Source organism: Cnephaeus nilssonii, assembly GCF_951640355.1.
Source record: "Cnephaeus nilssonii genome assembly, chromosome: 9".
Classification (NCBI taxonomy): Eukaryota; Metazoa; Chordata; class Mammalia; order Chiroptera; family Vespertilionidae; genus Cnephaeus; species Cnephaeus nilssonii.
In genome coordinates, this window is record NC_137080.1 from 52,177,769 (window position 1) to 52,203,710 (window position 25,942).

The window sequence follows — 25,942 nt, forward strand, 5'->3', positions numbered from 1 at the left end:
CTAGGCGGCTGGGCAGCCGACATCCGAGGCTTGCCTGTGCCTCGGGCGTCGGCTGGGCAACTGCCATCCAAGGCTTGCCTTCACCTTGGGCATCAGCTGGGCAGCCGACATCCGAGGCTTGCCTGCACCTCAGGCCGGCCCTAGGCAACTGGGCAGCTGACATCCGAGGCTTGCCTGCACCTCAGGCCGGCCCTGGGTGGCTGGGCAGCCGACATCCGAGGCTTGCCTGTGCCTCGGGCGTCGGCTGGGCAACTGCCATCCAAGGCTTGCCTTCACCTTGGGCATCAGCTGGGCAGCCGACATCCGAGGCTTGCCTGCACCTCAGGCCGGCCCTAGGCAACTGGGCAGCTGACATCCGAGGCTTGCCTGCACCTCAGGCCGGCCCTGGGTGGCTGGGCAGCCGACATCCGAGGCTTGCCTGTGCCTCGGGCCGGCCCTGGGCAGCTGGGCAGCTGGGACTGAGGGGACTGGGGGACTCTGGAAGCAGGCACGCGGAGCGGCTGGACCCGCCTGGGGGTGGGCCCGGCCATGCCACGCACCTGCCGCCCCGGCGGAGCTGAGGGGACTGGGCGCCGCCATCTTTGAAGGCATGGCGGTCAATTAGCATATTTCCTCCTTATTGGCTGTGGGCGCCACCATCTTTGTGAGGGTATGGCGGTCAATTAGCATATTCCCTCTTTATTAGATAGGATACCTGTAAAAACTACTGAGGAATGCATGTGAAAGATGAGTTAAACAGGAAGACAAATCTTATTCTTAGTAAAACTCCTTAAAAGAGTTGTCTATACCTATGGCTCCAATTTTTCTTTTTTTCTCTCTTGAATCCACTCCAATCAGGCGTTCACTCTATTATTCACTACGACTGCTCTCATCAAGGTCACAGGTGATCTCCACTCCACACTGCTAAACTCCAACATCACTTCTTAGTCTTCGACTAACTTGGCATTAGCAGCATTTGAGAAAGTGACATACACACCCCGAGTTTTCTTCCGACCTTTTTAGCCACTCCCACCTGTAACATTAGGTAGCTCGGCCCTTGGGCCTCTCGTCTATCTATACTCACTCTGCAGGTGTCTCATGCCTTCTCTGGGCTTCAGTTACTTCCAAGTGCTGATAACTCCAGCATTTGACTTTCCAGCCTGGATCTCTCCTCTAAACTCCAGACCTCCCTGATCTTGTCTGCTACTCCTCTCTGTATTGCTCTAACCACAAGGCCTCTCCTGCTGTTCTTTGAAAATACCAGTGCATGCTTACCTCAGGACCTCTGCACTTCCTGTTCCCTCTGCCTACTTTCCCCAGACATTCACACGGCTTGCTTCCTCTTTCCCAGCACTTACCCAAGAGCCTCCTCAGTTGAGGCCTTCCTGGCCACCTTACATTGAACACTCAATAATATTTATATTCCTTTTTTCCTCTTTAGCTTTCCTCTTTAGTACTTTTGGCCTTTAATATTTTATGTTACTTATTTATTTTGTTCATAGTCAAGACTCTCCTCTAATACACATATCCCCAAACATACTCTAGATCAAATTTGTCCAACAGAAATATAATGTAAGCCACATATGTAACTTAAAATTTTCTAGCAGCCACATTAAATACATTAAAGCAACAAGCGTAACATCTGAATCAGTAGACTGAGTAAAGCACGTGGCTCTCCCTAATGTGGACAGGCCTCATCCAATCTGGGGAAGGCTGGAATAGAACAAAAGGCTGAGCTAGAGGGACTGTGCTCTCTCTACCTGAGGTCTTCAAGCTGGGACATCAGCCATCTCCTGCCTTCAGACCCAGACTGAACTTGCACCATCGGCTCTTCTGGGTCGCAGGCCTTCAGTCTGCAGATCTCGGGACTTCTCAGCCTCTATAATCACGTGAGTCAATTCCTTATCATAAATTTCTTTGTGTGTGTGTGTGTACCTTCTTTCTATTAGTTCTGTTCCTCTGGAGAAACCTAATACAATTACTATAGTGTTAGCTATATGAGAGAAAAAAAAAAGGTATGCTCTCCAAAAGGGGGTAAATAATTTTTTATTCAATGGAATACTTTACGGCCATTTACAATAATGATAAGGATTAACAAAAAACTAGCTTGAAAAGATGTCCCCAAGATATTAATTATATGTTTATTATATATTAATATCAACTATTAATTATATATTTATTATTATTGTATATTAAAAATTATATATAATTGTTAAAGCAGGTTCCAGAACAGCATGCATAGTACTAGTATAAAATCACTGATATAAAACCATGTGTTGTGCACGAGAGTGTATAGTATGTGTGTGGAATGGAACAGGATGTTTAGTAAAAGACAATTTATTTTTGAAGGGTGGCATTTTGGATGATTTTTACCCTCTTCGATTTCTGTATTTGTATTTTTCTCCAATGAGCTTATTTATCAGGCAAATTAATTACACTATTCTGTTTCATTTAAAAAAAAAAAAGTTCATAGAGGGAAGAAGAGAACTACAATCCGCTGTAGCAGGAAGAGAATTTGGGTAAAGTGAGAGTTTGTGTGGTTGTTTTTTACAATAGGAGAAATGAGAAAGTTACTGGGGGGAAAAACAGAAGGAAATGAAAGACTGAGCCAGCCAAGCAGCTGGAGTACACTCAGGGGATCCAGGAATGAATAAGTTGGTTCCTATCCTCAGGCAAGAGAGATAAGGGTGTACAAGGTAAAAAGAATTCCAGATGAGTCACACGGGAGCTACAGAATGCGGAGGAGCACTGCCAACCGGGACCAGAAAGGAATGCTGGGGGAGAAGCCGCCAGTTCCACGGTGGGTCGGGTTGCCCTGCACAGAGACCGGCGGGAAGGAAAGTGCTGGCTGCTCAAAGCCTGCCAGGCTACTCACTCAGGGCATAATTTTGGGGTCCAGGGGCAGCAAATGACGAGACTAACAAATTAATCTGAAGCTGATGGTAAAGGAGCTTGAAGAGGTAAGGACTTTGACCAGAACGCGGCAGGAATTTCAGAGTGCTGGGCAGCACACTCACCCACTCCCAACGGTGCTCAGGACAGAGGAGTCAAGGGGCTGCTTCTTGGACTCTCAGACTGAAGGAACTTGACCACGGGGCAGGAAAAGCCCAGTGAAAAGCTAATGTCACAGAGATGTGAGCTGAAATTGTGAATTTACATGGTGGCAACAAAAGGGGAGAACCACATGAAACGCACTGTGGTAGCAGCCTGTGTACAGTAGGAACATTTGGCATCTACAACCTCAGGAAACCAATCCAGACAAGGCTGAGCTGATTATCCGAGGCTCTGCTGTCAATCATTTTGCAGTAAGAATTTTACTCAAATACCACATTTTATAAACAGGTGTTTTCTTTTCTCCTTCTTCAACTTACTTTTGTGCTGGGTACAGGAAAGCGAGGAGGTAATAATTAACAGTCCTAAAGAAAAATCCAAAACCGAACAGACAGCTTTAGAGCCTCATTTAAAAAGGGCTGAATTTATAAGATAATAATCATTACTCATGAGGCAAAAAATAAACAGACCCAGAAATGGGGGTTGGGGTTGAAGAGTCAAGGGATAGAGGTGGGACAGGGAGAAGCTAGGGAGAGAGACTCAAGAAGAATCAAGTTTGTAATATATATTTTTACAAAGGGCTATTCTATGCCTTGGAAAATTTATTAAAATACTATAAAAACTCTGAAGACAGATTAAGTGGCCAGATAAGTACTATAAAACAGCTTAGGTTAGCTGGAAACAGTCATAGCCACTCAGAAAAAGTAAAATAAAAAATGTAATTGTAGCCCGGCTGGTGTGGCTCAGTGGTTGAGCATCAACCTAGGAACCAGGAGATCATGGTTCAATTCCCGGTCAGGGCACATGCCCAGGTTGCGAGCTCTGTCCCGGTAGGGGGCGTGCAGGAGGCAGCCAATCAGTGATTCTTTCTCATCACTGATGTTTCTATCTCTCTCTCCCTCTCCCCTTCATCTCTGAAATCAATAAAAATATTTTAAAACAAAATTTAATTGTAAGTAAACCTCCACATTCAACAATCAAAAAAGAACATCTTTGCCATGCCCAAGTAAACAACATCTAAATATTTATAAATAATATTGGTAAGAACTCGATGTTTGCTCTCCTGCTTTATGCAGATTTTACATATTTTTCCATTGTCTGTTCTTACTTTCAAATAAAAGACTATAGGTATTACAGAATAGTTCATTAAACTTTAAGTAAAAAAAAATAATAATCTAGACATGTAAGATAAGCATCTTCATTACCACCCATTAGGTAAAATGTGAGTATGTGGACTCTCTAACTAGAACTTCAGGAATCTCCTTAGAGTGAGAGGATAAACTACAAAAAAAAACAAACAACAAAAAACAAACAAACCTGTAAGACCCAAAGCCATACGTATTTGGTGTGAGTCACCCAGGGGTTTTTGGAATACTCTTCTGCTTTTTCTTAAACAGAGGAAGGGGAAGCAAGGGAGTGGAGGGGCTCACAATGGGGACAGCTTGAGAAGTAAAAAAGGTGGGAACTGTCAGCGCGACAGGAATTTTTACAGCTATTTCACATTCCAAAAGGTGTTTGAAGGTATGAGTAAAGCTTCAAACTGCACTTCAGCTCCAGGTTTCACAAAAATATATGCTTCAGGCTCCAGCCTCCAAATGCTACGCGGATGAATGAAGCTCTCAACATAAGGATGCATTCAGGAGTTGTATGTGCAGGAGGCATGAGCAACAATGATCTGCCCTGTACCGGGTGAACTCCTGGGACACTCTTCAAAGGAGTCAGTGAAGCATAAATCTTTTGCAACGGCTCCAATCTTTCTAAGAATACCACCTTTCAAGTCATTTGGATACTAAGCATTATGAACTCAGCTCCACAAAAACCTGTGGGTCTTTTGATGATTCTACATAGGGAGCCCTTTGATTAATACAGGGCATGAACAGTGTGGCTGACTGTAAGAGTGTAAATACTAAGACAGTGTCCAGTAAATAGTAGAGGAATCCATCACGATACCATACTAGTAAGTGTAAACACAAAACAGGATTCATAATATCTAATCCGAATGAAGTATACAGCACCCACAAAGCAAACTGCAAAACATAAGTCAACTCACCAACAAGTATCTGATATACTCAGAAAGAAAAAAAGAGACTTTCCTATTGTGTACATAAATGATATACTTTGGATACTATAATAGTATAAGTATCAACTGTTTTGTAGTCTTCTTTTAGAGACCTTATGGATAAAGCTTAATTGACCAATCTCGAGGATTAGATTCATTAGCCAAGTTGTTGAAACTTTATTCCTTGGGGGGAAAAGAAGCAATGAAGCCAACCAATAGCCTTTTTACCTAAAGAGCTCTTATGAATTGATATTTTACAAGAAGGTGGATACTTCAAAAAAAGAGTGTACAAGGAATTCAGACAGATTTCACACACAAGGAAGAAAAAGAAATACAAGAGTTAAAACACATTTATATACAGAGTGGGGCAAAAGTAGGTCTACAGTTGTTCTTATGGTAAATAATACAATAGTCTACAATAATAAAAGCATAATATGCTAATTAGACCAAACATCCTTCTGGACGAAGCCGGGGCTGCGAGGGAAGCCCAGGTCCCGGGTGCCTGCCAGCGGCCGGAGGGAAGTCCGGGTCCCGGGTGCTGGAGGGAAGCTGGTGCCGGCAGCCAGGGGAAGGAAGGCCTACTCTTGCATGAATTTCGTGCACCGGGCCTCTAGTTAATAAATAATAATACAAGAATAAACTTTAGTATACTCACAATTATAAACCTACTTTTGCCCCATCCTGTATATAAATGTTAGGCTTTCTTCATAATCAAACAATAATAAAACAATGAAGATACAATCTTTTTACCTATCAAATTGAATATAAAAATTAGAATAATCAATACTGACAGGAGGGTAAGAAAACAAAATTGCATGTATTGTTAGCAAAATTTCTGGAGGGCAATCTGGCAATATGTGTCAAAAGCCTTAAAAATATAAATAAATACCTCTAGACTCAGCAGTTCTACTTCTCTTCATGGAAAGTACTCAAGAGCAAGATTAAGGTGCAAAATGTTTATTAAAGCATTACATGTAAACCTGAAGCATACCTAAAGTTTCAACACTATCGTAACAGTTTAATAAAATGAAATATATCCACCCATTAGATTGGAGATGTTTATCTTCAGCTAATTTCTATATTATCTATGTTTCTACTATGAATATGTATTAATTTTGCGGGCTAGGAACTTTATCCATAATGACGCAATGAGGCAGATACTATTATCCCCATTTTAAATATGAGGAAACTGAGGCACAAAGAGGTTAAATAGCGTGCCCAGGGTCACACAGATAGCATGTCATGGAATCAGAATTTGTCTTAAGTTGACCCAGCTCCAGAGTCTGATCACTGAGCTACTTTGCAAACATTCACATTTTTACAATAATTTATAGCAAAATGCCAGAAAGAGGACCTTTATGGGCCAGATTTTCAGGGCAAATCAGGAGGCACACGGTGAAGCCGAAAGTTCTCTCGTGTCTCACCAGGATGTCTCTTTTTGTTTGGATTTTTAGTCAGATTGTCTGAACAGTTATCCATTTCCTTCCTCCTCATCACTATCCTCTCTCCCCTCAACACACACAAAATCACAGTGCTATCGAATTCCCATGCTGCAATTGGCAACACTCTTGTTCCCTTCCTGACCCCAATAATTGCTTTCCTGCTCCTAAAAGCCAAGATAGGTCCTACACAAACAACTCCTCAGGTCTATCTAGACAAAGTAAAATTTAACTCACAATCCAGTATAAAATAAAGAATCTTCCATTTCCCTTACATACAGAAATGTATACTATTTTCCAGGACATTACAAGGTAATTTGTATAGGAGTAATGTAAGTTCTTTAAAAGATGTTTTTAAAATACAAAAGACTCTTAACAAACTATGGTGCATCACATATGAATAGGCAAGATTACAGGATCCCTTCCTGTGTATCATGTGACATTCCTGTTCTGGCCTCCAAACAAAAGCCTGACAGATGTAAGTGCTTGTAGATAACACTCTGAACCATCTGAACCATCTAGGGAGCTTTGAGATTTCTGTAAGGGTGCACAGATGATCAAGTTGCAAGGGACTAGAGAAATGTTTTCTATATCTTAGAGGAAAAATATATTACTAATCAGTATAAAGCAAGCTCTAGCCATCTGTTCTTCTAAAATTGGACACTTGATCAGGTTAAAAAGAAGTGAAGTTCCTGCCGGTGGAAGTAGGAATTTAGACTACTAGATAAAATATCACCACTGGTGATGAAATTATCTTATTAAAGAACAATGACAGCTTTCTAACTTCAGGGACCGATAATAATTCTCCTCAGTTGCAGTTCATAAAGGAGTATGTTATTCTGTTATCCCAGACTTTATTCAAGACAAGCCTCTCTTACTGAAGGGTGGTTTTACACCTAAGTGACAAGTTAGATTAGTCCATATTTCCAGTAGACAGATATATACATTATCATCTCTTTTTTACAAAAGTGGACCTAACAAAAGATTGCCTTTCCTAGGAATGAGACTAGTTAGTATGATATCCTTCAATGATAAAGATTTATCAATAAACAATCCTAAAATTCATATAGAACCATGAAAGATCTCAAATAGCCAAAGCAATCTTGAATAAAAAAGAACAAAGCTGAAGGAATCACACTACGTGATTTCAAAATATACTACAAACTACAGTAATTAATTGACTCTGCAAAACAGCCTGATCCCAAATGAACACAAACACTGCAAACTTCTTTCACTACATTTTTAAAAACTAGCAACTAGTCACTTCTAATGAGCCTGTGAAGTAAGGTAGAATATAAATATGTTAATTTAGTTATGTTTTTATGATATGAATTTTATGAAACAGTGTGACAACTACTCCATATATTAGATAAACTTCCAGGGGTGTAAAGATTCAATAACATCATTTTTAATATTCTGTTCACAAGTTGGGGTTGAATATGGCAATCATTTCTGCAGACATGTGAAATCCAATCCAACTACGATATATTTAAAGGCTTATATTCTTACCATGTTTTAACAATGCTCCTAATTTCCTTTATGAATGGCTCTAAAACATCTTTATGAGTGAATGAATTTATGAACAAATCTAAAACATATATAGATTCCCAGAAAGATGACCCAGTAGGTTCTAGAGCAAATTAAGCCTGAAATATCCTTGGAGGCAAAAATGACCAAACTGACGCTGCCCTATTTGGGACACATCCTAAAAAGGAAGGGTTCTTTGGTAAAGACAATGCTGGGAAAGAGAAGGCAGCAGGAAAAACAAATATGAGATGTATTGACTCTGCAAAAGAACCCACAGGCATGAGTCACAGGAGCTGAGCAGTGGTATTGAGGACAGGACATGGTAAACATCACTCATTCATAGAGTCGCCAAGAATCAGAGCTGGCTCTACAGCCCATAACACACACACACACACACACACACACACACACACACACACACACACACACACGTCTTTATTTAACAAATGATACTGAGTTGTTACGAGTGAATGTGGACTTCTAAAAATATTTAAATCCTAAAGTACTAGCATCAGCTTTGCAATGGACATAAATAGGATCAACATAAAGCCATGAATCTCATACTTCCATACTGCTAAATCATTTGGGTAACTATATATCTTCCTACTAACAGCACCTAATGCTATGGCATTAATTTACAATCTGTCATAAGAAATCTCATCCCATACCAAGTCTACTACTAGTATTCTCTCTCATCGACTAATACACTCTCCCTATTCATCACCTTTACTCTACTCAGCTTGCTTCCCCTTTATTTATTCTTCCTGCTCCTTAGCACATGCACTTCTGGTTTTTTGTTGTTGCTGTTATTTTTGTTTTGTTTTATTGGTCTCCTGTTCACACAAAGGCATATGTGATATATGTAACTGTTGATCCCAATTTCAAGGAACTCAGCAACTCCAGAGGTACATAATGAATCTTCTGGAATTAATACTCTACTTTGTGAATTCTAGAACATTGATAGGGCACAACCCAGCAAGGATGGACAATTTGACTCTGAGATAATGATTTCATTTCTTTCTCCTTCCATTGTCTCTCATCCTGAAATGATCCTAAGTAGCAAACATAACAGAAAACTTAAGAGAAAAATGATTTTTTAAAAATGTATTCTTCCTAAATCTTGTTCATATACAAGGCATTTTTAAAGCTTCTCTGATTTTAATAGTTGTTTATCTAAGTTGGTTTGTCTTATAAATATTGCCTATATAATCTCTCTCAAAAAAAGGAAAAAAATGAATTTGTTATCCATTGATGATAACTACGTTGCTATCCAAATGGATCACTGTCAGGCAAGTTTCCTGTCTCTGTGATCAGGATCTTTCGGGTCCCATTATTCCTCTATCTGGTGTGCTCTAGAAAAAGGCCATCTTGACCCCAAATTTGAAAAAATGAGGAAGAGCCCCAACAGGACAATTTCTTAAAAACTTCCACAAAGGAAAGTGAATTATTTGAATCAAAAGCCAAGTGATTTATTTCCTAGAATATATGCTCTCTAGGGCCAAGGATAATATATAATAAATTTTATATAGTAACAGCATAGTTCAGGAAATATTAGAAATACTATTGTCTGCCTTCTTTGTCCATGATAATTAAGCAGAGTAACATTTATGGGAAGAAGTAAAGATGAGGTCTGACACATCTGCTTACAACTGTCATCATGTTTAAATAAAATAACCCTAAGCCTTACGAGGCTGCTAAGCTAGATAAAAGATCCTTAGTGGAAGTGGAAATAGTGGCTGAAGAACTGGACAAGAAAGGACATTGCGGAGTCCAGTTCTCTGGAATAGTAGCTTTGGATTAACCTGAGGCTCATCTGAATTATTGCCGGATTTATGGAAATTGAGGCGATGAACTTAAAGACATGGTAATGTGGAAGAACAGAGACCATTGGAAAGAGGCAAGACAAATGAGGATGAATTTTGTGAACCACCAGGACAAAGAGGCATCTACATTTCTAGGAGTGTACACCCTTTCTGATTGCCCTAGGTTGCTCTGCCACCACTCTTTCCTTCTTCTTTTTCTTTTTTTAGTATGTTTTTATTGATGAGAGAGAGAGAGAAACATCAATGTGAGAGAGATACATCCATTGGTTGCCTCCTACACACCCCCTACTGGGGATCAAACCTGAAACCTGGGCATGTGCCCTGACCAGGAATCAAATGGAGACCTTTGGTGCATGGGAGGACACTCAACCAACTGTGCCACCTCGGCCAGGGCTGCCACCACTCTTTTCAAGTCAAAGGGTGGGCCCAAGGTGGGCAGCGGAAGTAGCTTCCCATGGGGCTGAACCCCTGGACACACTGCAGGCCAAGACCTAGGCGAGACCACAGTCCATCAATGGAATTTCACATACATTCTACTCCTCCATCAAGTTATAGCTCAAAATCATCGGTTTTCTCCCATAATTTTCATTTATTAGTTTTACCATTAAAATAGATTAATTATAAATTGTATTTTCATATAACAAACTAAAAATATGAGGGGGGAAAATGGTTCCACTCTAGCTGGTTTGGTTCAGTGATTAGAGCATTGGTCCACAGACTGAAGAATCCTGGGTTCGAATCCAATCAAGGCCACATACCTGGGTTGCACACTTGATCCCTGGGCCTCGTTGGGGTGCATGCAGGAGGCAACCAATTAATGTGTCTCTCTCACATCGATGTTTCTGTCTCTCCCCCTCCCTTCCACTCTGTCTAAAAACCATTAGAAAAATATCCTCGGGTAAGGATTAACAACAACAAAAATGTCCAATTAACTTATTAAGGTTCATTCAGAAAACTTCAGAGTTAGTAACTTTAACCAGTAAGTCACACTATTTCCTAGTAGCATAAGCCAAAATAACTACTGCCACATTTTATTTTTTAAAATATATTTTTATTGATTTCAGAGAGAAAGGAAGAGAGAGATTAGAAACATCAATGATAAGAGAGAATCAATGATCAGCTGCCTCCTGCATACCCCTACTGGGGATTGAGCCTGTAACCCAGGCACATGCCCTGACTAGGAATCGAACCTCAATCTCCTGATTTATAGGTCCATGCTCAACCACTAAGCCTCACCAGCTGGGTGGGCATCAAAGAGGTAATTCTGTGTAAAAGAAGCTGTTATGGTGGGCCTAATCCAATAGTGCTAATCTACACTGATAAAAGAGAAAAATGCTAATTGACCGTACCTTCACTATGCCCACAGCCAATAAGAGCGAGTATGCAAATTAACCCAACAAAGATGGCGATTAATTTGCATATGCTGAGGGAGGGAGGAGTGAAGACTGAAGACAGCATAGAAGGAAGAGGGAGGGAAAACAGAAAGCAAGGCGGCTGTGGGAGGGAAAGCGCGGCGGGGCGGGCGGCGGGCAGTGGCGGAGGCGGGCAGCGGAAAAGTGCGGGGCGGCAGCGGAAGGGAAAGCACGGGGCAGCGGTGGCAGGAGGGAAAGCACGGGGGAGGGCGGCGGCTGCGTGAGGGAAAGCATGGGGTGGGGGGCAGAGATGGCGGGAGGGAAGGGAAAGGACCAGGCGGCAGCAGGAGGGAAAGTGTGGGGCAGCGGTGGCGGTGGGAGGGAAAGCGCAGGGGGGGCGACAGCTGCGGGAGGGAAAGCGTGGGGTGGGAGGTGGGGGGCAGAGGCGGCAGGGAAAGCACGGGGGGGGGGGCGCGGGAGAGGTGGTGGTGGCAGGAGGGAAGCCCGCCAGAAGCCCTGTTCTTGCAGGAATCTTCCTGCAATGGGCCTCTAGTATCCTTATAAGAAGAGAAAGACACAGCAGGAATGCATGCACACAGAGGAAAGACCACATGATGACACAACACAGCAAGAAGGCAGCCGGTTCTCTGCAAGCCAAGGACAGAGGCCTCAAGAGAAACCAAACCTGCCAACATCTTGATCTGGGACTTCCAGCCTCCAGAACTGTGGGAAAATGAACTCTGTTGTTTAACTCTGTGGTACTCTGTTACAGCAGCCATGGTAATCTATTACAAAGGGGAAACCCACCGATTAAAAAAAAAAAGACTCAGAAGACATAACAAACATTTGAAGAAACAACACTAAACTACGGTGTCTAAAGATGCAGACCTGGGTAACAGAACTATGAAAAATACAAGGAAGTGATTCCTATAAGTTAGAATAATAGGCTCCCTTTACTTCACATGGCTCCAGTACAGACAATTCCAGTTCTCGCAGGTTAACTTACACCAGTCCTCCAATAGCATGGTTCAAATCTCATTTACAAACAGTGCATGAAGTTTGAGAAACTGTATAAAGTCAAACCTCACTAATAGCTCTTCACAATGCAATTAATAGATGTGCATCGTGATCAATGACCAATCACATCACTTCTTTCGAAATCTGTCATTGATCGGTCACTCCTCGTGTTACTTAGTTCACACACAAACAACAAACCATGTATTTGTGTTGCCTCCTTGTCTCCCAGTGACAAATCCACATAATATTTTATCAAAATTAACAACTGAAAGAAGAAAGTGGCCAACAAAGAAGAAAGTGCAGTAAAGAAATGAAAAGTGTTAATATTTGGAAGTAAAATTGAATGGAATGGGACAGAGTTATAGAAGAAAGCTGGGACTACTACCACTTGCAGAAGCCAGATGTGCAGCCAGAGGAACGTAAGGGAATTTACCTACATGAATGAGGAAAGTGTTTGAGGTGAAAAGGATGAAGAGACAATGCTGGCAAAAACTTCACATTGAAATAACTCTTGGAGATCCTTTACAACATAGAAAGCACAAAGAATAAATTTTGGAAACTGATCCAAACTTCAAAAAAGGAGTCTGAAAAATCCATCAAGGCATAGAAAAGATGTTTATTCTGTGTCATAAGGTAGAGGATGGGAAGAAGGTGGCAAACTGTTCAAACTACTCTTGGTATGTTTTTACAAAGAAATAAAAGTTTAATCCTCAATGTGACTAATGGTTTAAATGACAGTGTACCAAAGTTTACTACTTTTTCATTTCCCAATCTATATATATAAAAGCCTAAGTGACAGGTTGACGGAATGTCCAAACAACCGGTTGACCGTTGCTATGATGCGCTCTGACCACCAGGGGGCAGATGCTCTACGCAGGAGCTGCCATGACACACACTGGCCATTTAAACAGCACCACAGACCCTGGCGCCAACAAACCAACACTTGGCTTCCCCCCACCCCCCACCCGGGACACAGGCCCCGCCACCATCCCGGAGCAACACCCCACCAAATCACAGCCAACGCTGCTGAGACCCCGTGGTGCAAAATGTGGCCCACAGCCCAGCCCAGCCCGGAAATTAAATTTGCAGTTACATTGCGAGGAGGGAGGGATGTAACACAGGCGGAGTTTCTGGGGTGACTGGCGAAGTTCTACTTCCCCACCAGCATGGCAGTTAAAAAGGTATTTACCTTTATAATAATCTGTTAAGCTAAAAAAAAAAAAAAATGTTTCTGTGACTCAAATCCATGAGAGCAGGAGACTAGTCAATGAGGAACCAACCACCTATGGTCACCTTTCTAAGAGAGGGGGGAAAAGTAGGAAAGTGAATTGACAGAGGGCACAAAGGCTGCTGTCAGACATGAAACCAGAACCAGGCCTTCCTGGCAGCCAGGGCTGCACTCCTCTCTTCAGAGCCTGCCAGTCTCCCATGAAGCAGACTCCCCCGAAAGGGCATCGTTATTGTGCATTTCCAAGAGAGGTAATTCAGCTGGGTTTGAATGTGGAGGCCTGGGGTTTTGAGCTACATTACTTAATGTGAACCAGAAAGAAAAGGACAAATAAATAGGGAGCCCAAAGGAAAGTCATTGACCATAAAATTTTCCCCCTAAATTATTTTTCAGGTGGAGAGGTTGGGCTTTGCAGAGAACAGTAAAACATTTTGCTTCCCTGATCCCAGGGCAGCAATGCACGCAAACAACCAATGCCACTTACTCTGTGGGGCCCAGGCAGTGCTGCTGTGGATTTATGATAACGGAGTTGGTTACAATCGATACTTGGTCTTTTCTTCCAGATTTAGCACAATAACATAACATTTCCCGCCTCACTCACTAGTAGTAAATACTCTAATAGCCTCTAATGTAGCTTTTTACATACCAAATCCATCATGGCTTCTATTTGCTTGCTGCATTGGGAAATGTGTTTTCTCCCCACTTTATACACAGCTTTCATTAACACTACCAAGTATACCTTATATAACTGGGATATTAACTTTCATCCAATTTAGTTGGCTAGTAAATTCAGAACAAATACTAAAAGTCTCTAATGATTTATTCTCTTACTCCCAAAGTAAATATCCCTGACATTAAGGCAATTTCAAAAGCCTGGAGAAAGAGGGACATAGTAAGAAAAACATTTTATATTCTAATACAATATTTTATAGTCTATTTTAAATGCACAAACCCATGGTTACTTTTAACACAACCATTCAATTACAAGCACAGTGTTGTATTTTTGAGTCTTTAAACACTAAGAGAAGAACGTAAATTAATGAATTCTAAAACACAGAAATCCACTGAGCATCAAGACAATTTGTTTTGGGTATATCAAAATAATAGTTATTATAATTAAAATATTAAGTTGTTATTATAAAGATATTTGTAACTATGTGTGGTGATGGATGTTAACTACACTTTTGGTCATTTCACAATATATATCAAATCATTATGTTGTACACCTGAAACTAACATAATGTTACATGTCAATTATATCTCAATTTAAAAAACATACCAATAATCTAAAAAAATGACTTTTTAAAGCCATAAACTTTCTTTTCTTCAAAATGGCCTTTTCTCAAGGATTTAGTAAGAGAAAGGAAAGACATTCTGATATCTAAAGATGAGTTAGACCCATTCCATATTTTGGAGGAGGGGAAAGGAATGACTTAGAGCTATCATTTTAATACCAATAGTATATGAGAAAGTGTTCCACAACAGTATTCCTAACCTTCTTGGCAATGATGGGCTCCTAAAAAGAGGGTATACTCTGAATTTTATTAATTCTAAGCATATATTATATATCCTGGATCTAAGGGAACTCACTATTTAAAGGAAATCTTTGATAATCTCATATAGGATATTTAAAATGTTTTTGAAATAAATTTCCCTAGATGTGTCCCATCACGAAGGCATCTAATTAGCTGTAAATCCCTCATTGGGTAATAAAGTGTTTACTTACATTTCAAAGTACAAAATACCCTGGCTTACATCCAATCAAACATCCAGATTTTGTTTCAGCAGGGTAGCAAATATGAACACTGTTTAAAGCACCTGATTTTCAGTTTTAAAACAGTGCAACACAGCTGCACTCACATCAAGAATGACTGCTTCTACCTTCAAGTCTTTATGTATGTTTTGGCTGGGGGGCGGGGGGGCTTGGGGGAAGAGGGGGAATGGGGGGGAGTGGGTTTCACTTTTTTCTGTCTTGTTTAAAAACCCACCAGGTGCCAGGGGAGTTAGCTATCATTCATTACTGGTTTTACAGCTCTTTACTAAGTTTCTGAATGGAAAATGGAAGAAAACAAAGGCTTCAGTGAGCGAGCCATTCATTAAGTATCCCATAACCCAGGATCATACATCGTGGAGATTAAGGAAATTATAAACAATTAAATAAGCATCCGTTCTTAAAGTACCTATAAAGCACCAGGACTTAGGTCCCTTCCTCTCTTGGTAACTCCTTCTGCTATTAACTTTTACCTTGATTTTAGAGAGACAGCAAACAGAGGGCCATAGGCTAATATTAACTCGAATAGGCGTCCTGTGTTCCAGTGGGAACCAGTCACATTTGCTAAAAGCCCCAGGGCCAACTTTCCTGTCATTATTTCTATTTGGAAGCAGAGCCGCAGATGGCTCTATAGGTGGTGAAGTCAGGCAGTGAATGATTTGATTTATAGGATAAGCCCACTGGCTGGGTCTCTCTGCACATGTTCAGAATGCTGATGATTAACACCCGCTGGGCATTCCCCTCTAGGTTCCAAGCTCCCCTATCAAGTAGGCAAGGCTTCAATAATGGGTGAGACAAGAAGCATATCTCGACTGGTAGAGAAACTATTTCTAGGGACCAAAAGACAAGTTGCCACAAGGGTCTGAGCTGCTTAAAGGATAGGCCACCTGCACCCTCCCCGCCCCCATTCCGATGCAGGTGTTATTAAATGTGCACCTCCCCGCACCTACCAAATCAGCATCTAGGGAGGAGAGAGGGGATCTGGGAATTTTAGTAGATTCCCCAGATGATTCTTATGCATAAGTTTGACAAGTATTGGTCTAAGGAAGGAAGATAGATAGATAGATAGATAGATAGATAGATAGATAGATAGATAAACTAGAAGATACATTTAGTAACTTGCCTGAAATAATTTCGTATAAAATCCACTTTATTGCAACTAACTCATTAGGCAGTTTCATTATTCCCATTATGAGGGTGAGGTAACTGGGTCAGAGATTGCTAACTAGGAGCAGTTGCTCCCATACCAAGTTATGCTAATTTTAAGTCTACAGAGGGGTCAGCAAACTTTCTGTAAAGGAATAGACAGTAAATATAGTAAGTGTTGTGGGCTACATGATCGCTGCAACAACTACTCAGCTCTGCCAGAAGAGTGTGAAAGCAGCCACAGACAGTACGTAAATGAATGAGTATGGCTGTGTCCTAATAAAACTTTGCTTATGAAACAGCTAGATAGATTTGGCCCATGGCTATAACGTACTGTACTTTGGTCTAGTGCCGTGGTCGGCAAACTACGGCTCACGAGCCACATGCGGCTCTTTGGCCCCTTGAGTGTGGCTCTTCCACAAAATACCACGTGTGGGTGCGCACATACAGTGCGATTAAAACTTCGTGGCCCATGCGCAGAAGTCGGTTTTCGGCCTGGGCGAGTCTATTTTGAAGAAGTGGTTCTAACGCCGAGCCACACTCAAGGGGCCAAAGAGCCGAGCCGCAGTTTACCGACCACTGGTCTAGTGCAAGCATGTCAAACTGGTGGCCATGGGCCGCATGCCTCCCACGGGCCGCGAGTTTGTTATGTTTGGTAGTGCATCTTTAATTCCAACATGGGCACCATGAAATAGTTTTTTTAAAATTACAACTGAAAAATGGTAAATATTAATTATTTGGACCCTTTTCTTAGGTAGAACAGCCCAATCTCAACCAGTAATGGATAAATGAAGCATTACTAGAGTTACTGTACACAGCTAAAGTTGTGGACCATTTTTTAATGACTCCAACTGGGTACGGGGATCTTTCACATGATGTTTCATTAATCCCTCAATATGTCCCATCTGTAGCTGTCAGATGCTGGATAGAGCCAAATGGCATACTCCTAGGCACAAATTTACTTCAAGCAAATATGATAAATAGGTCCAAATCTTATCACTTTAGTTTCTCTTAAGAGCAAATAAGTACAAGTGACACACACATTTTGTGATTGTGTAATACATTCCAAGGCAAAGACTGCCTTTTTTTTTTTTTTGAGGAGAAGAAAGCTTCATATGCCTATTACCAGTCACTTAAAGTAGTTTTAAACTGTTATGATAACATTCATGAAGCCAATAAGACATGCATATTCTTGTTCTCTGCTAATCTTCCTCTGTTCCATTTTTCTCAAATGTACATTTCCCTACATGGTTGGATGACTTTGAGTAAATTAAATATGCTTCATCCCCTAATAAATATATGAACCTAAATGGCTTAATCCCATTTTTATTTGCTTACAAGGCAATTATGATACAATTGTTTCCGTATAGGGGTCTCACACTACAAGATAACATTTTATATACAGACTAGTAGCCCATTTGCAGGAAGAATCCTGCAAGCGGCCGTTGGGGCCGCGTGCAATGCCGCTGCCACCGCCTTTGCGGGCCGCCGCACCTGCACCCACTCGCCACTGCCGCCCGCCCAGCTCCACCCCGCTCCGCCCCGCTCCGCCCCGTTCTGCCCCACTCCGCCCCGCCCGGGCTTTCCCTTTGGCAGCCACCTTGCTTTCCGCTTTTCCTCCCTCTTCCTTCTAAGTTGTCTTCAGTCTTCACTCCTCCCTCCCTCAGCATATGCAAATTAGCCGCAAACTTTGTTGGGTAATTTGCATACTCGCCCTGATTGGCTGGTGGGCGTGGCTTTGGCTGGTGGGCGTGGTTTTGGCGTAGCGAAGGTGTGGTCAATTTGCATATTACTATTTTATTAGGTAGGATGTTTGTAAAGTGAGAAGTCAATTATATGAAGGCAGTTACATTTAACTGACCAGTAAAACTAGCACATTGGTGTTAGGTCTGATCAAATAATTGAATCGATACCCCCTCCCCTGGGAACTGACCTTTAGGCCACTTCACAATGGACGTTACACCGGCTAAGACCATTATCTCTCCCCTCCGGACTTTCCCAGAATCCGGACCTGCACAGAGAATTCTCCACCCAGAAAAAGCCCGCCTAGAGTCCTTTAAAAATCTCTGACTGCCCTAGCTGGTTTGGCTTAGTGCATAGAGCGTTGGCCTGTGGACTGAAGGGTCCCAGGTTCGATTCTGGTCAAGGGCACATGCCAGGGTTTCGGGCTCCATCCCCAGTTGGGGGCATGCAGGAGACAGGCGATCAATGATTCTCTCTCATCATTGATGTTTCTGTCTCTCTCTCTACCTCTCCCTTTCTTTCTGAAATCAATAAAAATATATTTAAAAAAATAAAATATAAAAATATAAAAATAAATAAAAACCTCTGACTCCTGGTCTTTGGGGACTGACGCCATTTTGGGGCTAAGCCCATCTGGTATCCAGATGACCTAATAAATTCATAATTCTTCACTCATTTTGGCCTCATGAGTTCCTCCTTCGGCGACCCCAACAATTGGTATAAAAGATAGCTACATATCCACCAAAGAGTTCTGTTCCCCTTTCAAAGTAAATGATTATTGCTCAGAAGCAGCTGTCCAGCCGGGACTACATTTCCCAGCCTCCTTAAATTGAGGTTGGACTATTAATTGGTTCTGGACAATGAAATGTATGCAGAAGTGGTGTTTTTACTCACTGGTGGAGTTAATCAATCTGGTTTGCCTTTTCCCTACTCTGCTCCTTTTTGTAACACTCACTGGAGGCTACATGGTAAAGATGGTGGCATTACAAGAGTTTGGTGTGTTTTTTTAAACCCTGAGTCACTTAAAGAAGAGCTAACTAGCTCTGGCTGGTGTGGCCCAGTTGGTTGAGCATCATCCCATGCACCGAAAGGTTGCCAATTCAATTCCCAGTCAGGGCACATACCTCAATTGCAGGCTCTAAAATTAATAGAAACAGGTAGGGGGCGTCGGATTGAAGAGTCCCAGGTTTGATTCCGGTCAAGGGCATGTACCTCGGTTGCAGGCACATCCCCAGTAGGGGTGTTCAGGAGGCAGCTGATCAATGTTTCTCTCTCATCGATGTTTCTAAATTTCTATCCCTCTCCCTTCCTCTCTGTAAAAAATCAATAAAATATTTTTTAAAAATAAGTTTTTAAACTGACATGAGACATATTATCCCTGACAAAGAAAGAAAAATAAGTTTCATTTTTGTGAAAAATCTGTATTGAAATTTTTCAAGTTGATTTTTTATAATTAGGTTTATTTTTTATTCTCAATAATAAATTCAAATCACTATTGTAGCCGAAACCGGTTTGGCTCAGTGGATAGAGCATCGGCCTTTGGACTGAAAGGTCCCAGGTTCGATTCCGGTCAAGGGCATGTACCTTGGTTGCGGGCACATCCCCAGTGGGGGTTGTGCAGGAGGCGGCTAATTGATGTTTCAACTTGTAAGCATCACCTATGGTTCTGTACAGGCTTCCCAACGATAACTGTTGGAAGAAAGCAACAATGAAAATCAACAACCACACTAGGAAAATACGACTTTTCAGTGTCTTCTCACAAACTGTTAAAATATCACCAGGTCCTCACTTAGGCCTGGACAATAACAGGACAGGGGAGGAAAGGTCTGTGCTTTCTAAAAGGCACCAGGACAGTCATCTGCGACATCGTTATTCAGGCCAGCTTTCCTTGGAGGGTTAATAGGTACCCTTCATTGAGAGGAAATATTGTGGTGCCGTTGACCATAACTGTTTCATCTGCAAAGATGATCTGTCTCTCTGTGCTGTATCTACATAAATCAAATCCTACTCGAAACATTTTCGGGCCTGTAACCCAGGTCCAAACTCCCCAAGACAAAGTACCTTCCTCCTGAACTCAGAAGTGCACTGGTCCAGCCTCGGGCCTCCAATCAGTTCTGAGCGCCTCCCCACACCAGGGCACATATTGGCAAGTGAAAATGAGCACTCCAACAATGGCCTGAAAAACCAGCGCGTGCCACGGTGGTACGTCAGAGTTTGCTGTTTGAAAAATGATAAATCATTTTTCATAACTTACTTGCTAAGATTGAGATTTCAGGCCCTGGCTCTTCTTAAATAGGGACAATGATATACATATGGACATTTATTTAGTACTACTTAGCAATCATCAAAAAGCCACAGCGAGCTCTTCCTCTCCGGGGCACACCCGTGCGTGCCCTTCTCTTCCCCCTCATCTCCACCTCAGGGGCGGTACCTCTACCTTTCTCTCTTCTAAACTCCAAGGGCCCTTCTTCTGCCTCTGTAACTTGTTTCCTGAGCCTACACAACCTGGCTGTCTCTCTTCTGCAACCTCTGTAATTTTCTAAGTAAACTTCTGGGGGAGGGGGAAGCTACCATTTTCTTGAGACTGTTATATTTCAGGACCTTCATAGATGGTCCTTTTAATATATACATTATCTACTTTAATCCCCTCAGGACCTTTTAATATATACATTATCTACTTTAATCCCCTTAATGACCCTACAAGGAGGCTTTAGCCATTCCATTTTATATAGACGAGAAAACTATACAGCCTACTCTACACAGAAGCTTAACCTGGGGCCATTTCAAGCAGACCAATTCCCAAACTGTACACCAGTACTCGGGTGCTGTAGTAAATCCATAGGGGCAACTTAGGATATTTAAACATTTCAAGGAAAACATACATAGTGTACTTAACATGTTGGACACTGCTGAACCTACAAACTGGAGGTAGTTCACAGAATCACATTGCATTCATATCAATGGCATCATATCTTTGCAGAGTTTGGGTTTTAGTGGTTGCAGTGATAAAAAGCAAGTGCTGCAGAAAAATTAATGTGGGACAGGAAATGAGAGTGATGGGATCCAGTCTGATCCCAAGATTTGAAAAGTAGTACAGACACATCTTGTTGCTAATTGTGGTTATATTAAGAATGTATTTAAAAAATGTTTTTCTTTCAATTATGTGTATTGTTTTTTCAAACATCTTCTATGTTGTTTGGGCAAAAGTACTCATTACGTTGTCTGAGCCTAACTACTACTTAACCTAGGGCAGTTCGAAAAAATTACCGAGATACTAGGGCAGCAGGAACCAAATTTAGGAATCTCGCTTTAACAAATAAGTGACAGAGTTGTGAGCACTGGGTGACCCTGAAGAAATGACTGGAAACAAAGTCCATAACACAAACATCATAATCAGAAAAAGAAGAGTTTGTGTTAAAACCATTTTTAAAGGTCACTCTAAAACAGCTTAATCCTTCAAATCCCAAACAATGTCCCCTAGATAATTTGTATAAAAAAAAAAAAATTCAAAGACACATGCATGCAAACTACTGTTTTTCCCAATTCTTAGGGACTCGAGCAAAGCTTTTAAAATTATAGGCTCCAAGCTATGTTGAAAGAGACTGGGCTTCCCCTACACAGACAGAACACACCCGTCCGCAGCAAGGAGAGGGGGCACCCGCGCCAAGGTAAGGGGGAGCAGGGACTGGAGAGACTGCCCCGTCCCAGCACTTCGATACATTCAGCTTTTTTGTGGTTTTCATCATACTCTCAATAATTGCTTTTAATTTCTATAAGACTGCTCCAGGCTTTTGTGTAAATCTTAGCTTGGAAACTTCCCTCCCCCAGAGTTTTTCATGTCAACCAATGGTCATTAAAGCAAGTTGGGTGCCAACAGGAATCCCCAATTTGGGGGGTGGTGAAGAAGAAAATTGAAAATGTTATTCCGTGTAAAGAGCTCAATTGTGACACAGCAGAGCTGTGAGAACAGCACAGACGTGAGCTCAATAGTGTTAACTCAATTATGAAATAGCACAGCTGCAAGGCCGGGCCTCCAGTGGGGTCCCTCTCTGGCTCAAAAGCTCCACCCTGCTCTCCTGAGACACCTTCGTTTCAGCTTCAGCTCCACCCGGGGAAAACCCCAGACCACTATGACAAGAGAAAGTTAAGGACCTGCACTGAGGGGTGGGGTGGGGGGGGGGAGAGAAGGAGCTGACTTATATAGAGAGAAGTCCCCACCCCTGATCCCTGATTGGTCCATCCTCATGCAAACGAGGGCTCCAAATCTTCACAGTTTGATTGGGCCAAAAAGCACTGTCCTGGTTGGTCAAAATAGAGCTGCTCTGATTGGTCAGTAAAGATGCTACTATGGATATAGCTGTGCAGTTTCTATTGGACAGGGAAAGCCTCAGTCCTATTAGCTGAAATACAATTCCAAGAACTCCTTTATAAGGGTTGGCTCAGGTGGCAGGAATACAATGCAGGCTAGCAGTTCAAGGCAGGAGGCAGGTAATTTAGTGCAGGCTTCTCCCACTGTTTAGAAATGGCTGCTAGGCTCTGTTTTTAAATTTGAATCGTTAGCTACCCACCCGGAGTCCTTCTTGGTAGTTATCTTCTTTCTCTGGATCAACACATGTCAAATATTAAGTGTGCAAATCAAAGGGAAATGAACACAAATCCAAACTAGTGGTTCCTTAGGGGGGAGAATAAGTGAGTAGATGCCATGGGGAGGGGTACTGGGGGATCCAAGGACCTGGGGATGCTCCAGTTTTTCAGCTTGGTGATGGGTACTAGAGTGTGTGTTCTGTTCTTATTCTTTAAATTGTACTTCTACGTTTTATACTTTCTGAATGTGTATTCCACAGCAGCAACACCAGAATTTCTATATAGAAGGGCCTTAGGCGTTGGAAGTGTGCCTTGTCTCTGAGCAGAGTTGGCTCACATCCCATCTGCTTTTACTTCAGTATATGCTTATCTGGATGGGCTATGGAGAAGTTGATGAGTTTACGTGGAAAGCTGTGGTTACCTTTGGTGTTACTAACCACAAAGAAGGAGTTAACAAATTAGCATTTCTTTTTTAAAAATATATTTTATTGGTTTTTAGAGAGGAAGGGAGAGAGAAAAACATCCATCAGTTGCCTTCCGTGTGCACCCTTACCAGGCATCAAGCCCGCAAGGTAGGCATGTGCCCTGGCCAGGAATTGAACCAGCGACCTTTCAGCTCAAGGGACAACACTCAATCAACTGAGCCACACTGACCAGGGCAACAAATTAGCATTTCTTATCAACCTTGATTTACTAGGTATACCTTCCAACAGTATGCAAGTGGTTGTTGTTTTTTGTCTCTTTTATTCTTCTTCATTCTATTCTACTCTCTCCTCCCCACTTATGACACAGAGGACAGAAAACTCTTTTGATTTTAATGTATACCTTAATTTAAAAAAATTCTTTGTTGTCCATATGCTAAGCACCTGCCAGGAATGATACTAGTAGAAGCTAAACATGTATAGTTGCACCTACTAAGGGTAAGAACAGTAGGTTGCAATTGCTGTTTTAAGGCTGGAGGCGCCTCCGCTCAGGGGCCATCAGTACTGTGTGGGGCCCCTGTGGGCCCAGGTGTGTCTGTCTCCATCGCCCAGGTTATTTCCATGGACATCACCTAAACACGAGTGAGTATCACCATCCAACTGGTTCACAAAAAGGATGCCGAACGTTTCAGAGCAGTGAGCCAGGCATTTCACTTGCATCATTTCATTTCCACGACACCACCGGGTTATGCATTCTACGCCCCGTTTACCGTTCTAAAACCTCAAGTTCCCGTAAGTGGGTTTTCCAAAAGCACACACCGAACAAGCGGTGGCATCAGGACCCGGTCTCAAAGCGGATTTCCTCTGCACTCCTTGTACCCTCTCACCGAGCCTCAGGGAAACCGTTCCCGACCAGCTTGACGAAACTGAAGCCCCTCTCCGGTGACAAATAACGCTCTCCTCCCGTCCCCCAAACTACCGGAAGCACCACCCCGAAATTCCCAAGGCAAGAGTGAGCGAGCCACGTCGGAAGGCAAACCACACAGCGCGCGGGCTTCCTCCGGCCCGGGGGTCGTCACTCGCCAAGTCTACAGAGCTGAGCCCCGGCCAGCACGGTCCTCCCGGGGCAGGACAGCCCCCGCCCTCCCCGCGGGCACCTCTCCGGCGAGGGGAAGGGGGGCGGACGGCGGGCGCGCCCGAGCCCAGCCTGGTCACTCTGACGCCGGCCCGCAGGCCCGAGGACAGCGCGGAGCGCCAGGCGACAAGAGGGGACCCTCCTTTGCGCCTGCAAACCGCGTCCGGGAGCCATACCTGGTGACCCCGCAACTCCACCATCACCACTCACTTCAAACTCTTAGAAGTCACTCAAGAAAGAGGAGGGGGGCGAGCAAAGGCGAGAAAGTTCTCTGCTTCCCGCTCCCCGTCCCCCAAGTCTATATTCTAGGGAGGTAATCAAAGCAAAGCGATACGGCAGGGGCCCCAGGAAGACCCCCTCCGGCCCGGGCTTTCCCAGAGGCCGCAGGCAAGAAGGCAACGCCTTCCGTCTGAGTCTCTTCCCCGAGCAGACGGCGGACTGGGGCGCCGAGGGCGCAGCGCCCCCATCCCCGACGTCGTCCTCCCCAGAGCAGAGGTCCCCGGGAGTGGGGGCGCCGGCGCGCAGGACGCACGGTACCTTTTTCTCCTGCGCTGGACGTCCGCGCTGCAGGAACTGATGCCAGGGACAGGGTTGGGGTGGAGGGAGATGATGGGGACGGGCTCCCGCTGGCTCCGGCGGCCCCTGGGCCTCGGCGCCGCCCCGCGCCGCCGCCTCCAGCCGCCCGCTCTCCAGGCTGCGCTCCCCGCTCCAGCAAGTTACCTGTGGCCGCGCCCGCCGCGCCGCCGGCTGGGCCCTCCGCCCCGCCCGCGGCTCCTAAGCTGGGGCCGCAGCGCCCCGCAGCGGCCGGCGGGGGCACGGTGGGGGCCCGGGGAGGTGGGGCCTTGGTCTGCAGCCTGCTCGCAGATGGGGCCGCTACCCCTTTGCCCCAGACGGAGAGGTCTCCTTCGCAGAGCGGGAGGAAAGGGGGCTGCGGGAGGGAGAAGGAAACTGGCAGGAGAAACCATCCCTCAGCCCGTGACAAGTGGATAGTTCAGTATCCTCGTAGTTCACGGAACTGTGGTCGCTCAATGGACGCGAACATCAATGCTGACTGATCCAGAGGGCTGGGGAGGGGAAAGGAAGCCTTTACTCCAAACAGCTGGACGCAACCGTCCTTAGGAAACAGGCAAAACCTTTGAGCCTTCCTGACTCCTATATTCAAAGCACACCTGACATACCATGAACTCCTGTTCTTGTGTTTTTTTCAGTTACTTCTTCAGTATCTAGACGAGTTCCCGAACATAGTGAACACTCAATAAATTATTGTGGAGCGAATGTATAAATAAAGGGGACCTCAACCTTTTCAAGAAGCAGGGCAGGTATCTGCTCTCCAAACATAGAACTCTTTGGGACAAGCTTATTTTGAACCTTTTCTGTTGGAAGCCGCCCATTGCCTTCACTAGCAGAGAGGTATGGACAAGGAACCAGGAAGGCTGGTCAACCTTGAAGCTCTGAAAGGTCAGAGCCAACCACCCACTGTCTAGTTGAGACAATGGTAGTTAAAGCAACTTCCACCTTTTAGTTTTATGTAAATTCTTGCTGATTGGCTGTTACTGGAATTGCCTGCCTAAAGGCTATGGGTGTCTCCTATAGTCTTAATAAAAGGGATAGCAAGGCCAGAGCAGAGTGAAGTCCTTCCCCTTGAGTTGGGCTCCCTCCTGGCCCC

The 25,942-nt window shown here is 43.4% G+C and overlaps 1 protein-coding gene across 1 annotated transcript in view; it reads right to left on the bottom strand.

Moving 5' to 3' along the window:
• The window catches only part of ANKRD6 (ankyrin repeat domain 6), a 149,145-nt gene extending 124,153 nt beyond the window's left edge, over positions 1 to 24,992 (bottom strand). Inside the window, exon 1 of the mRNA XM_079780524.1 lies at positions 24,814 to 24,992. The gene's annotated coding sequence lies outside the window, so the exon portion shown is untranslated. The remainder of the gene's footprint in view (positions 1 to 24,813) is intronic.
• Positions 24,993 to 25,942: the final 950 nt, after the last annotated feature.